General features: G+C 35.6%; 1 long non-coding RNA gene across 1 annotated transcript in view; it reads left to right on the plus strand.

Annotated features, from left to right (window-relative positions):
- LOC120608245 (uncharacterized) overlaps positions 1 to 11335 on the plus strand; it is a 284822-nt gene extending 273487 nt beyond the window's left edge. Inside the window, exons 7-8 of the long non-coding RNA XR_005654358.1 lie at positions 5027 to 5131; positions 11169 to 11335. This is a non-coding gene — a long non-coding RNA (uncharacterized LOC120608245). The remainder of the gene's footprint in view (positions 1 to 5026; positions 5132 to 11168) is intronic.
- Positions 11336 to 11857: the final 522 nt, after the last annotated feature.

Genomic DNA, 11857 nt, shown 5'->3' on the forward strand with positions numbered 1-11857 from the left:
ACCTCTCTTCTTGGCTTGCAGATGTTCACCTTCCTACTACATTGTCACACAGTCTTTCATCAGTGCATACACAGAGAGATAGGATGGGGGAAAAGAGAGGGTGAGGAAAAGAGGATATGGGTAGGAAGAGATATATTATAAAGAACTGGCTCATGGAGTTACGGAGGCTGAGAAGTTGTGGTATCTTCAGTCATCAAGCTGGAGACCCAGGAGAGCTAAAGGTATAGTTCCAGTCTGAGTCTGAATGCCTGAGAACCAGGAGAGCCAATGGTGTAAGTTCCAATCCAAGTTTGAGTCGAAGGGCAGAAGGCAGACGGTTGATGCTGCAGGTGGTAGTTAGGTGGAGAGTCTTCCTTCACTGGGGAGTGGGCCTCTTTGTTCTAGTCAGGCCTTCAATTTGATTAGATGTGGCTCACCCATATTAGGGAGGGCAATCTCTTTACTAGGTCTACCAATTCAAATGTTAATCTCATCCAGACCCACCCACATATATGTTTAACCAAATATTTGTACACTCGTGGCTCAATCACATTGACACATAAAGTTAACCATTACAGATTTATATCCAAAATATGCAAAGAACTCTTAAAGCTCAACAATAAGAAAATAAAAAATCCAACTTAAAAATGAGAAAAGATGTGAACACATACCTCACTAAAGACATATAGATATGCATATGTTAAGATGCTCAATGTCACTTGTCAGTAGAGAATTGCAAATTAAAACAAAAATAAATACTAATACCCGCCTATTAGAATAACAAACAATACATATTTTTTAAAAACTGGCAATACTAATTGCTAGAGAAGATACAGAGCAATGGTAACTCTCATTCATTATTGGTGGAAACAGAAAAGGACACCACTTTTGGAGATATTCTGGCACATTCTTACAAAGTTAAAGTTTTACCACACAATCTAGCTATTGTGGTCCTAGGTATTTATCCAACTGATTTGAAACTTATGTCCACACAAAACATACACACAAAACTAGTCACCTAAAACTGGAAGCAACAAAGATGTTCTTCAATTGGTAGATGAATAAACTTTGGTACATCCATACAATAAAATATTATTCAGCAATAAAAAGAAATGAGCTATCAAGCCTTGAAAAGACATAGAGGGGCCTGAAAAACATATTGCTAAGTGAAAGACGCCATTGTAAAAAGGCTACATATTATATGATTCCATTATAGCACATTCTGGATTAGGTAAAACTATAGAGACAATAAAACGATCAATGATACTGATCCTGTAACAGGAAAAAAAAAGGAGTATTAGGTAAAAACTAAGGAAATCTGAACAAAATATGAAATTTAGTTAATAATGTCTCAGTATTAGTTCATTAATTGAACCAATCTGCCCAGTTCTCTGTCTAAATGCATTTTCCAAACTGTAGCACAGGGAAGTAGGGACCTATCAGAGAGGAATGGTAGGCCTAAATGGAAAATTACAGTGGCTATTACAGTTTGGGGCTGCTGAGGCAGCTGAAATTTGGGGGAGCAGAGTACCAGAAGGAGCGAGGTATACAGGGAAAGAAACCTAGAAATCGCCAGAAGGATCCTTTAAACAATTTAGCCAAATACTAAGCTGTGCATGCACAAAGCAAGACTCTCAGGACATCTGGCAGAGAATAGCTTTGGGGGACTATGAATAAAACAAGGATTCCAAGAGTGACACAGTACTGGGAAACCTTGGAATTCCGACAAGTCAGAATGGAGACACCTCATGGACAGCCCAGGCACTCAGTTGAAACCCCAGAAATAACATGCCTTGCGAGTAGAGTTACTGAAAGCCCAGAGTAATGACTGTACTAGACTCTTCCCGAAATCTAGAAAATCGAGCTTCTGTAGGATCAGGCTAATCCGCTATAAAATCCCACACTCTTTAAAGGAAAACAATATAAAATAATAAATTGTCAATAATGAGGCATCTATAAAATAAATTGTCAATACTGTAGCATCTATAAAGTTGAGCATATAATAAAAATGACTAGACATATAAGGAAGCAGGAAAGACATCCAAACTAGGAGAGAAAACAGTCAATAAAAGCAGCCAGAGATCAGACGGATGTTGGAATTAGCACAAAAAGACTAAAATAATGATTAGAAGTATGTTTAACAGATTAAAGGAAAAAACAACTATTTATAATGTGAAAAGGGCTGGATAAGCTTAGCAGAGAAACATAAACTACCAAAAAAAAAAAAAAAGCCACATGGAAAATCTAAAATAATGTAACATCTAGAATTTTAAAAAGTTTCTAGTTGAACTTAGAAATGGATTGGGAACTGCAGAAAAAAATATTAGTAAATTTGAAAATAGGTCAATAGAAACTATCCAAATTTACATGTAGAGAAAAATAAGTGAAAATAATGAATAGAGACTTAGAGACTAATGAAAAAGAAGGATATATATCTAATTGGAAACCCCAAAGAAGAGTAAGAAAGATTAGGGCGGAAAAAACAATTGAAGAAATAAATAGACTAAAAATTCTCCAAATTTGATGAAAATTATAAATCCATATTTTCAAAAGACTTAAAAACTCTTAGCAGAATAAACACAAAGAAAATCACACCTAGGCACTGCCTAATGAAGTGGCTGAAAAGCAATAATAAATAGAAAAATCTTAAGAGCAGCCACAGAAAAAAATAAAGGAAAGAATTACCTTTAAAAAAATATGCTGTCATCAGAAACAATGTGGCCAGAGGATAATGAAACAACACTTAAAAGTGCTAAAAGGAAAAACGAAAGCAGTGCTCTGCCTCAGACAGAACCAAGAGATATGTACAGTGATGTTCGCCGCAGTAATTTTTAATAGCAAAAGTGTGAAGACCATTTACCTGCCTTTCAATAGGGGAATGAAAAATAAATTGGTTTATTCACACATTGAAGCTATATGTAGGAGTCTAAATAAATTTGATCTACGCATTTCAACAAGGATACATCTCAAAAACAATATGGATTGATAAATGCAAATCAAGAAAGACACAAAATGATATTTTATATGAAACTTAAAATCCAAAATCTTAGACCAAATTTTTTATAAATGTTTACTATAAATATAATAAAAGTATAAATATATGCATAGAAATGGTGCATCAGCTTCAGGATGGTGTTTTCTCTAAGGTCAGTGGGGATACAGATAGGGGTAAGATCCCTGGCTATCTCTAAAACATTTTATGTCTTATGAAAATAGAAAGAAATACAAAGTAATTTTTTTTAAATGAGAGTTTTTAAATCTTGGGTTCACAGGTGTTATTTTTATATGATTTTTTTCATTTCAAACATATGTCTCTTAAAATTTTTTATTTAAGTATAACGTTCTTATTGAAATTACATTCTAACTTTATATAGCTTGACAAATTATCACAGAGGGAACATGCCTGTGAGTCTGAAGAATATTCTGCCTAAGTTCTTTTCAGAATCTACTGATGCCCTTAGGAACAAATCAAACCCAATGTCTCAGCTTCCTTCTTCTCTTGGGATACAGCCCCAATATTTTTCACTAACTTTTTGTGATGCCTTTAAATATTTTAAAAATTTTGTAGAGCTTTTCCAGTTGTTCAAGCTCATCCCCCCCACCCAGCCCATCCCCCACCCCCAATAAAACAAAACTTTTATTCTCTCTCGCTCGCGCTCGTGCGCTCTTCTCAGCAAATCCAACAATTGGAGACTCTAAAGGGCACCATTTAGTGGAACTTAAGTATCATGCTAAATGTCATAACAAGCAAAAATGAAATAAAATTTTAGCCTAGTGTCAGAGCTATCTATCAGGGAGGAACTGACAAGGATGGACAAATAATAACATTGATGTAAGGTGTTTGCCGTTGGTGACTAATGAACAAATGGGAAGCATCCTGAACTCTCTTACCAAAGCACATAAAGTGGTATCTAGAAGGAAGTTTTGTCCCTAAAATAATAAGAGTCCTAAAAGCCTGGTGAAAAGCTAACGGACCATAAGAGAACTGGGCATAAAAATTAAGAGAAGACCCACCCAATTTTACCATGGGCACATAACTTCCAGTTCAAAGACTGCATTTTCAGCCTCCCTTTCAGCAGTGTGTGGTCATGTGACCACACTCAGGCCAAGTGCATGTGAATCAAAGTGATGTGCAAAAATTCTGAAACCTACCTTTAACGAAAAGGGACAGGGCCTTTCTCTCATGAAGGCTGGAGCTAGAGTAGCTATTTAGAGCACAAATGGAAGATAAGGATTGACACTGGCAGAGCAAAAAATTAGGAGTCTCCTTCCCTGTCTCTATCGCGACTATATTTAGCCTAGTATATGAAAGAGAAATTCGCTTCTATCCTATTTAAGCCATTGTTATTTTTGGAACTTTGTTACAGAAGCCAAACTTTGTAAGCTAACTCATACACCATGCAAACTGCCCATGCTTCTCTGCTATGACACCACATCAACTGGTAAAAGAAATACTGTATATGAAGGTGAATTTCAAACAAAAATAGAGATAAGAAGTAGGACACAATTACCAAATACCTTTTAGAGTCAGTATTCCTTAGATATACTCCTTAGTTTTCTGTCATTTCAGATTGATGATTTGAGGATCCTGTTCCTGTGGCCTGTCCCTGTTCAGTATTTATTTCATTGCTAGTATAGTTATTTCCATGTTATTGAGGAAGACATTGGGAACCTTCTAAAGTTTTTAAGTGTTTTTCTTTTACCCAGTCTTACTTTTTTTCCCCTTAGTCTAGTCTATAATACAATGAAGAAACTAGGATCTATTTTTTTCCCAGGGTATTATGATTTTGCTTTGGATCAGTTTAATGGTATTTTTTCCCTCAGATAAATCATTTACTATTAATCAGAAAATTCATTGTAGTCATTTTTTCACTATGAATAAAAACAAGGAATCCTTTCTGCAGAATATTATCTGTAGTGTCTGAATAGGAGTTTCTTTAACTACAATTTGCAAAGCCTATGGTCTGTCATTGGCTTCTATTTTTCATTTTTCACTTTTTCCAGATTGACCAAAAGATACTTTTCTTTCTTTTTTTTTTTTTTTTAGCTAATGGTTGGATTACTTCTGCCAGTTGGCTGACAAGTTGAGGATTTAGAAAATACTATCCAATTAAAATCTGACTGGAGTCTCAATGGACAGAAGAATCAAAAGGTCAGTCCCAGTGTAAGGACACTTATTGTCATGAATGATGCTTTCTACCTGATCTAATTCACTCCTTTCCAATGTTCAGGCACCTAGAAATTGAATCTTAGGAAAATCAAAATACTTTTAAAATTCGTTAAAGTTGTGGTGACACATTCACCAAATGTATGAAGTTTTTCAATCTAAAACATTCTTACAAAATGATCCTTCCCTCTAATATTTTCAAGCCAAGAACTATATTATTCTTGTAAACAAATTAAAAGAAATAATTAGAAAATCGAGAAAATCGAAAAAGTAGCTTTAAAAAAGCTACTGCTCTTTGAATGTCCATGATTCTTTTTTAAATTTTTGTTGAAGTACATGTCTAAACATCCTCAATTAGAATAGTGCTCAACAAATCTAATGACTTTTTAATTGCAGAGAAACCATTAATAACAAACATTTGCTTTATCAGGGAAGAACACTAGAGTTCAAGAATATAAAATTCTGACATGAGGAATTTGTGGTAAAAATTTGTGCTCGGGCTTTATATTATACAAACCCTCATCATTTCATTCCCAACCAGCACTGCTCAGTCTTGGGGTAAAGAATCAAAGCCTTGTTCTCTCATTAGCATAAGGTTCACTGTTTAATGATGCCCTCTTTTATTTTTCTTTTATTATCTTTTGCTTCTTTTTATTAAAAATTCTGTCATTTCCTGGAGTTTAGTATGAAATCCTATCAATATTATTGTTTCACTTTTCAATATTAAAGATTGGTGTGTAAGAAAAAGCACCTCCTCAAATTTGGGTTGTTCTGCCAGGGCCTTTTGAACATTTATGTTTTCATTGCTGAAATGGCGACAAATTCTGTAGCAAAAGTGTTCTCTTTTCTTCTTCAGTTGCTGGCAAAAAAATGCAGAAGCAGCAATGAGCTGAGAGAGTTTTGAAAAGGAAAAGAACATTCAATAGCCCATGCATTCCAGATTTTTAATTTTATATTAGTCAAAAGCAACATTTTAGAACAAATAGAAACGCACCTTAAAGTTTAATTAATCATTTTCATGGACTGTGATTATCATTTGTATCCCAGTGGAGGATGGGAGACCAAATATGTTTGCAGTCCATTTTCTTTTATTGAAACCACAACATAAGACTAAGAGAGTCTTCCTGCGAATTAGGAAAGACACATTTGCCACAAAATTATCCATGTAAAGAACATTAGAGTCTCTGAAATAACCCTATCATCTTTAAAATCAAGCAAGTAATCAGTGGGAATTTACTACGTGCCTTGTGCCACACTCATCTCTGTAGAGGAAAACGCACAATCCTTTGTTCATGAAGGAAGTAAGGAGGAAATATGACACATATTAAAAATAAGAGAATAATGACAAGTCAAAGAGTCAAAGAGCTGTGTGTCTGGAGAGCATTGTTTTGACCCGACTTACTTTTCTTGAATTAGACTCAAACACTGCCATCGGTCTGCTTTGAGGGATTTCTAAGAAACAACTAGAATAAAATTAATTTAATACAGTATTTATTGTAAAATCATTGAAAATATCACTTGCCTTATAATCTAAATAATCTAAAAATTATTGAAATAACATGGTGTTGTGAGATATGGATAAAAGTGTCAAAAAGATTAGAGAAAAATGGATATGTAGGGAAATCTTCTCAAAGGAGGTAAGACTTGAGCTGTGCCTTAAAAAAATAGGTAAGTTATGGATATAAAGAGGGCACTAGAAAAATCAAGTCTGGAAATTTGGTCATTCATGCATGAATTTAACAAATATTTATTAACATGTGCCATAATATGGACAAAACACTGAAAATACCACCATAAAAAAACAGGCCAAGTTTTTGTCCTCAGGGAACTTATATTCTAGTGAAGAAATAGCAAAATAAGACCACAAAATATTGAATTTTTGCCATTCCTTTCTTTTCTGCATTTCCTAATCACAATATCAGGCAGAACAAAGGGATTTATATTGCTTAAAGGAAAACTAGAATTGTTATGACATGAGAGAAGAAAATAAACTGTAGGTATCCGTTGTTGTTTTTCCTTTTAATTCCTTCCAAGCCAGAAAAATCAGGAGAGGTCCCTAGGGAAGTGGAGAATAGGAGCTTGAGGTATGTGCAGCATATACCACCACCAACACCCCACCACACACACAGAGAAAAGAGGATAGAATATAGACGAGGTAGATCTGTGCTAGAAAGAGAAAGAGACGTCATGAGGTGGGATCTTGGAGGCCAGTCAATGAATTGGGGGGAGAGGAAGCTGTTAACAAAAAGAATACCAGTAACAGTGATGCAATCGTTAAAATGCCAGTTCCCAGGCATCTATTCCTGCAGGTTCAGTAGCTTTGTCCTAGACCTGGGAATCAGTGTTTTTGACCAGAGTTCCCTGTGATTCTTATGATTAAATAGGTTCGGGAACTATTGCTTCATCAAGTGTGGCCAAAGGTTACACTTTCTCTCCATTCTGGCACCTACCAGAGACCTTATCAGTTGATATTGATGCTCTGTCCTGCTGAGCCTGCAAACGGCCTTTGGGTTCTTTGCAGCAGTGTTCAGAGCAGTCATTACATTACCAATCTCTCGGTCACCATATGAGAGAGGACAAAACCAATCCATCATCTCATTGTAATTAATAAACGATAGACTCATGATGTGAAATTCACATTTTTTAACTGCTCAAAGAAAGCATTGAGCAAGTTACCCAACAAGCCATGTCTTATGCTAGGGTAAAAGACATGCTCTTCCCAGTGGCTCTCGTTGTCAAGATCCAGTGGCCCTCCGGCACCCACCTTCAGACATTTGCCCTGTACATTCCCTGATAAAAATGTTTGAATTTAGAGTCTCAGGTATGATGTGTTTGAAGTTACAAAAAAGGTTTCATGATATGCTTGCCTACAAGGCCATGCACGGGGAGCATGTCGATAGAGCCAGGGACTCAAGCTGACTCCTAAGTGAAACCACATTGTTTGGAAAGAGTTTTTTTTAGCTAGCTAGCCAGTTCTGTAGCTAAAGTGGATAATTAGCTAGTACCCTGCTGGATTTAAGCTGCCATAGTTTCTATTTCTCTTTCCAGTGAGAGTTTTCACGTAAGCGGATACTGTTTTTCCACTCAGTCTAACAAATTAGTTATGGCTCAGCTTGGAAGTCAGACAAACTTATATTCCAATCCCATTCAACTGCTTTGCATCCGTGTGACCTTGGGCAAATTTCTTAAGATCTCTTATACTGTTTTCCTTTCTGCAAAGTTGAGATGAAATAGTACCCAATTGATGGGTTGTTTATTAGGTCCTAACCAGATAATGAGTATAGAACACCTAACCTAGTGTTTGGCAGGTCAGATTGTCTCACCATGTGGAAATTTTTATTATTTCTAGTCAGAAAATATCTCTTCCTGTCAAAACCCGACCATTGGTTGTGTGTAGGTGTGTGTGAGAGACGTTCTTATTCAGGCCATTTGTGTTATGTTGGGAGGCCTATATAAAGTTTGGACTGTAGAATATTTCCTAGTTTACCCAATCTGAACACCTCATCTCCTTTCCACTGATTCTCTATTTAAGGCTTTTCATAGGGCTTATCCTGACTTTGAGAATTACTTCAGCACACCTAGGAGTGTGTAAATTGCTTTTACCTAGCAAAAACACTAATAATTACAATGTGGGTTTTCTTCATGTAGCCAGAAAACCAAATTGCTACATATTGGTAGTTTCCTTGGAAAAACATTTGTTGAACACAAGACTAAGTCAAGTCCCTCTAATAAATGTTCCCATAACTTTTTTCAAAGCACTTTACAATTCGTAATGTTCTATTCATTTGTGTGAGTATTGGCTTAAGAGTCATTAGTTTTTTCACTCCATTTTAAACTTAACCGAAATGGGCAATGGTTCCACTTGCCACCAACTTATCCCTAGCACCCAGCACAGGACACAGCACGGAGTGGTTGCTTGATGAATGTTAAGTGCTGTGATGCTGCTGGCACTGGCCACAACCCCTATGGTCCTTTTAGAGTTTCTGTATACCTTTCCCTGGCTTCTGTGTGCTTTTACTTCTCATGGCCTACACCTTGACTTGCTTTGAGGGACTCCCTTGGGGACATCTAGAGCCTCATTGCTGGGATATTTAGGGAGATGGAAGTGCTTAGGGTTTTATATGTCCCCAGCCCATCCCTAGCCAGTCGCCTAGCCCTCTGACCTCAAAGGAGAAAAAAATTGAGGTGTAAGTCATACTTCCAAGCTCCTCTGTAGGATAAACTTGAAGGCTCTGTAAGACTCTGCCTGAGCAAAATGTGCCTTAATTATACCCCTGCTGGGCTCACTCCATAGGTACTCTGCTGCCTGTATTCCCTTACAAGTATCTCTTGCATATATCTTCAATAAATCACTTGCATATAAAACATCAACTCAGGTTCTGCTTTTGGGGAACTCAGGACATTAAGCAAACTCTTTTTAGGAACAAACTGTCCCTGAAAAGTAGGAACATTTTTATTCACTTTACTACGTTCTTATGAGGCTTATAAAGAATAAGGGTAAAAGGGTGAGATTTGCATTGTCTGTTTTCTATCAAACACCAAATATGAGTCAGATTCATCAGTAGAACAGGAATACTGAAATAACTCTTTCTACAGATAACAAATGACTGCGTGCACCAAGGACAGAAGAAAATGGGCAGATGACATGGGCTGTTTGAGGTTAAAAAAAGTGAATCTCTATCAAGAGCATCTTTGATTTGCTGATACATAGCACACTCAAGAGCACTGTTCTCTTGGTAAATGAGGATTACAAAATCTTGGCCTTTAGCCAAGTAATGAAAAGCAATGCATATTTTTCTTAGGTGTGTCTAAGCCATTTTTTAAAACCCTTTGAAAAGCTGAGCTATATAAACATGGGAGGAAATGGCCAAAGATATTTCAACTTTGTAATTGTGAAGGCTGCATGAAAAGGAGAATGGAAATTTTTGCAAGCTGTCAGAAAAGACCCGGGTGTGCATGAGTGTGATTGTAAGTGTGAATGTTCACAAGGGATTATGTCCATGTTAAAGTAGTTTATTTTTGACAGACGGAAAAAAAAAAAAGAATTTCTTTAATGTGAAGACATTTCAAATAAGATTACAGAAGATTTCAGAGGGATAAGGCATGAACTAAATCAGAATAGTACTTATTCCTGTTACCAGGATAAGAATAAGCAATAAGACCTCTATACATGTGTTTGTATAGAGGTCTTATTGGATAGGTATATATCCAATAAGGTATATATCCAATATCCATATATGTATAGGTATATATATATTCATTTAAATGAAAATTCCAATGTAACCCACTCCCTTAGGCCTTGCTAAAATTACTCACTTTAACCTTTGCATTAGAAGACAAATTCTCTTGTATTAAAACACTTTATATACTAAAAAGTTTGGCACCACTCCAAATTATAGTCAACCTGTAAAATGTTCTATGAGAATATAACTTTCTGAATGGCAAATTATCCTTCAATCGCCGTGTCCACTTTAGTTTGATGCTAGCCCAGCTGTGGAATTAAGAAAGTCTGACTGTAAAGATGGTTTCCTATGACTTTGAAGACTTGTATCCTTCTACAGATTTTGTTCCATACAAGAGTCATTGTGGTTAAATCGACTTTTATTTGGTTATGTAATTTTGTTTTTAATGCTATAAAATATATAAATAATTTTAAAACACTGGAGAGGGGTAGGTTGGAAGAGGAGAGAAAAGCAAATATCCACTAAATTTTTGGCTAAAGAACTCTACTGGAACTACCAAGAAACTAGAGAATTAAACTCTGGGCTCATACCTTGAGCTCTGCACGTTAGAGGTCAGGAGTAGGCTATTGGCTCTTTATTCCTTTCAAAGTAAATGTCCTTTTCTAGTTATATCACAGTCACAATTTCTTCAGAACAGCCCATCAACAGTAAGAAATTGAAGACAACCCATTATCCTTTTTATAAGATCCTCTGCCTTACTTTATTCTTTTTTTTTTTTTGAGTAAGAGAATTAGAAACACTTTAGAGAAAAAAATAAATGTTTCTGCTTTATCAAACAGATGAGGAAACTGAGGTCCAGAGAAGTGAAGTTCTCCAACCAGCATTGCCTCTTCTCAGAGCTTCGATGTAGTGTTCCATTTTATCAGTGTATCACCATTTGTTTATTTAATACTTGTTGATGAACATTTAGATTGTTTCCAGTTTGGGGTTATAAACATTTCTGTACAAGTTTTTACATGACATATGTTTTCATTTATCTTTTTTAAAATTTATTTTTATTCAATTGCAGTTGACATTCAATATATTAGTTTCAGATGTACAGCATAGTGGTTAGACATTTATATAACTTACGAAATGATCCCTCTGATAAGTCTAGTACCCACTTGGCACCATACAGGTATTATATTATTCTTGACTATATTTCTCTATACTGCACTTTACATCCTCATGACTGTTTTCTAAATGCCAGTTTGTCTTTCTTAATCCCTCCACCTTTCACACTTTTATTTATGTTGTATCTACCTAAGAGTGAAATGATATATGTTAAACTTTTTAAGAAATTGCCAAACTGTCTTCCCAAGTGATCATGCCATTTTACATTCTCAACAGCACTGTATGAGAGTTCCCAGTTCTTTGAAATTCTCACCAACACTTTGTATGGCCAGACATTTTTTAAAATATATATATATATATTTTTTCAATTAGCGTTAACAAGCAATATATTAGTTTCAGGTATACAACATAGAGA

Source organism: Pteropus medius, unplaced genomic scaffold (assembly GCF_902729225.1).
Source record: "Pteropus medius unplaced genomic scaffold, Ma_sr-lr_union100, whole genome shotgun sequence".
Classification (NCBI taxonomy): Eukaryota; Metazoa; Chordata; class Mammalia; order Chiroptera; family Pteropodidae; genus Pteropus; species Pteropus medius.